Source organism: Mercurialis annua, linkage group LG1-X (assembly GCF_937616625.2).
Source record: "Mercurialis annua linkage group LG1-X, ddMerAnnu1.2, whole genome shotgun sequence".
In the NCBI taxonomy this organism is placed as follows: domain Eukaryota; kingdom Viridiplantae; phylum Streptophyta; class Magnoliopsida; order Malpighiales; family Euphorbiaceae; genus Mercurialis; species Mercurialis annua.
In genome coordinates, this window is record NC_065570.1 from 16,795,264 (window position 1) to 16,799,075 (window position 3,812).

The 3,812-nt window shown below is 30.9% G+C and overlaps 1 long non-coding RNA gene across 1 annotated transcript; it reads left to right on the forward strand.

The window, feature by feature from the left end:
- The first annotated feature begins 222 nt into the window (after nucleotides 1-222).
- On the forward strand, nucleotides 223-2,572 carry LOC126666613 (uncharacterized). The gene is made up of 3 exons (XR_007637968.2): nucleotides 223-353; nucleotides 430-507; nucleotides 1,884-2,572. It is a non-coding gene; the product is annotated as an uncharacterized LOC126666613 (long non-coding RNA).
- The last annotated feature ends 1,240 nt before the right edge of the window (nucleotides 2,573-3,812 follow it).

Sequence of the window (3,812 nt, forward strand, 5' to 3'; positions counted from 1 at the left end):
TCTTTAGGTTATTGCGGATTCGTGGTTAGATTCGTGGATTTAGGAAATTATTCGGATTATATTTGGTTTGGTTTGGCCCATGATTTGATTAATTGTTGGTTGGCCCGTTGGCTAATTATTTCTACTTCTCTTGCATGGGCTTGGTTATGGCCCATGCAAGATTTGTGCCATATATCAGATGCTATTAAGGCATGGTTCTTTTGCCTTATTTAAGAACTCTTTCGTCTCATATTTAAACTCAAATTTCAACCCTAATTTATTCCTTTCTTCACACAAAATCCTAGCCGTCATTACATCTTAATATTCTCTGAAATCACACGCTGCAATTCCTCTCTTTTTCCCTACAAAATTCGGTAAGTTTACGCTTTTATTTTTAGTTTTGGTTATAATCGACACCTCCGTTTATTAGCTCGTTCTTCTTCGTTGTAGCATCGAAGTGAGATCCATCTCGTCTCAGTCGTAGTAGACACCATCTTTTACAATTCCTAAGCTTCAGAATTGAATTTGGTACGATAATTTCTCCGTACTATGTTCCGTCGTTTCATCGTTTTTTTATTGCACTTAACTGTGATGTTCATGTCTTAATTCTGCCGATTAAATTCTTATTTTTTGATGTCATTTTCATATGTTGGGTGTGCACTTTCTGTGATTTGTGAGTCGTAGGTCTGAGAATTTATTCTTTACTGATGTTTGGTTTTCATCAAACGATAATGTTTCATTCCTTGGTTATTCTCTGCTTTCGGCTGTCAATCTTGTTTATTTTTTTTTAGGCTTAGGATTATGTTTGGCTTTTCTGTTTTAAGTTTCTTTTGACAGTGGCGGGAGTAATTGCATTCAAATTGCCGTGGCTATTTTGTTGATATTTGAAATTATTTCATGATTGTGTTCAAAATTAATTATTGGCTAATATGTTTGTGTTCTTATTATAATTGGCGTGAGTGGATACTTAAATTGTATGGGTTATTTTCTATGGATTGATTAATAATTGCATGGCCACTTGATTTCCAAATTTTTGATTGGTTGGTTGTTGTACAATTACTAATAAAGTGCCAAATTATGGTGCTTAAATATAATATTTTTTGGATGTTATTAAATAGTTATTTAGTTTGGTTAAACACTGATTTCGAAACCTGACTTTTGTTTATCGTTTTAATTTATAAATTTTTATTTGATAATATTATTTAAATTTAAATAATAATATTAATCCGATTATAATTTATATGACTTTGATTATTATATTCTAAAAATGATATTTATATTTTAATCTTTTAATCGGATAATTACTCGGATAATTATCATTTGAGCATTATTGGTTTAACGTGCCAATTTGGCTAATTCACATTTTAGCTTTGAATTATTTTTTTTAATTTATTTTAATTAAGTAATTGTTATCATTAACTATTGGTTACTTGTATTTTAAGTTATTGAGTTCGATCCGTTTTAAATTTTAATTATTATTTTATCATGCTTGTTTCTATAATTATAAACTATGTTTTATAATTGGATATAAATATAATTATTTTATCAAAGTTATTTTTGAGAATTATAAACTCTGATTTATATTTTTGATAAAATATTTTGGGTTGGGTTAGACTTGGATCACCCGACATGTGGGGTAACTTGATAGTTATCGGTAACTCGGCTAACCCACTATTTGAAAATTGATCTATTTTATTATTTAAATAATATTTAAATAATATATTCTGAAACGGAGTTTAAAGTGGGAACTCAATAGACGTGATTGTTTATGGCTTTATTATTATTTGAGTTTTATGATTACTCTAACTCGACTTTATATTGACTTTTCGTTTGTGCTAGTCTTATGTGGTGTCTAGTACTCTCTAGAGTTAGGGTCTATTTTTAACTATGATTTTATTGTCTAGACTCGTCGACTGTTCGTACATCAGAGGCGAACCAGAGTTAGATTGCTTGTTAGGTTTCACGTGGAATAGCAAGCAGTGAGTTTATATCTCTATTTACCTTTTTATTAAGCAAATGTTATATTTTGTATATATATGTATAAACAGCTTTTGATTTGTTTTCCGCATTGTGGATTTGATTTGGAACGTGCTACTCGATGGGCATCATCGGAACTGCGTGCGCACCGGTAATGATTATGGTATTGAGGTAGGTTTGAGATACGCCTCACCTTAGTGAGGGCACCGGTGGAAGATACGTCTCCTGGGCTCACTATTTATTAAGTGATAGTCGGGGATCGGTTATTGAGATACGTCTCACCGACACGACAATAGATTTAGAATTGTGGTTTAGGTTTTCATTGATAATCCATAATGAAAATGTTTTATTAAACATTTTTAAAGGTTTTCAACTTATTAAATGTAAATGGTTATATAAACTCTACTCAGTAAATCTAACCCCGTTGTTTTCCCAAATTTTCCAGGTTTGTGATTTGAGCATTTTGTCGATCTCCGTTTCTTCGTTCTCGGAGGTTCTTTATTTTATTTTCAGAATAAAAGAGTCGAACTGTTTTAAACTCTTAGACCGCAGTAGTAGTATTAGATTATTCATGTTTTAGTCTTATACTTATATTTTAGATTATTATTTGTTGGTATGGTCCAACTATTATTTTATTAGTTTTGGCATGATTATGGAGATTTTGGTATTATATATTATTTACCATGCTGTTGGAGTTTAATTTGAGATTAAGTATACTTTGAATATATGTTGCTTAAATGTACTGATAGACTAGGTTGGAGTCTCGGTTGCCCCCGAGCATGCAGTTTTTTGCAGGTACATTGTTTTAAATGTTATAAATTGATTATCCGCAAGGCTAGCTACGGGTTTTGGTACAACCATACCCATACCCTAGCGCCGGTCACGATTCATGAAAATGGATCGTGACAAACTTGGTATCAGAACATTGATTTCAAACCAAGGCCATATGCATCCTATGTGTTTACTCTGTTAAGTCATTAATGAGTCATAGGTACTACTGCGGAATTAAGATTCATGTCTTGTCTTTTAAAACGTCATCTTTTAATTTTTAACTATCTGCCTACAATGATAGGAATGTGTCAAGTCAGTCATTTTTTATGTCTTCATTTGATGCTAATATTTTTGTTGTTTATGTCGTTCCACTTGGGTGATTTTAAATTGCTTTTGATTTTTCGAGAAATTTTATGTTGGTAATTTGCTTTAATTCATGCTTGAGCATGATGTCGTTTGCCTTATCTTGATGATGTTGCGTTTCACCTGGATGATAAATTTTGAGTGTTATACCTTCTATAATTTTTGTTGACAATGGGTTATTAGTGAGTAATTTGGTTTGGGCCGAGAGCTTTGATTTTATTTTTTATTTTATTTTTAAAAAAAATGATATTTTGTTAGGCTTTGGCAGTGGTTCGGGTTTATATGATTTTTGACCAAAATATCTTTATCACGTTTTGTGACATATGTTGCTAGTCATGTATTTGTTTTAAATTGCTTTAAGAAAATTAATTTTTGCCTAAATGGTATTTTGACGCAAAAAAATCAAATGAGTAGTCTTTGCACCCAAAAATGTGATTTCAATACTTTGCTAGTTTAATGAAATTCATGTATTTCAAAAGTTTAATTTTGACTGAGGATTGCAAAAGGGTTGTTCTTTGAAATAAAATGAATTTCTCGTATTAAAAAAATATATTAAAAGGTTAAGTCTAGCTTGGTGTTTTCAAAATGATTGTTTTGAAATAAAATTATTTTTTAAAAGGCGATACCGTTTGACAGCTTAACATTACTTCTGTAATTTTACCATAGTTTTTGTTTGTCAACACTTTGGTGTTGTTTGGTCTTGTGCTCGATTCACTAATTTT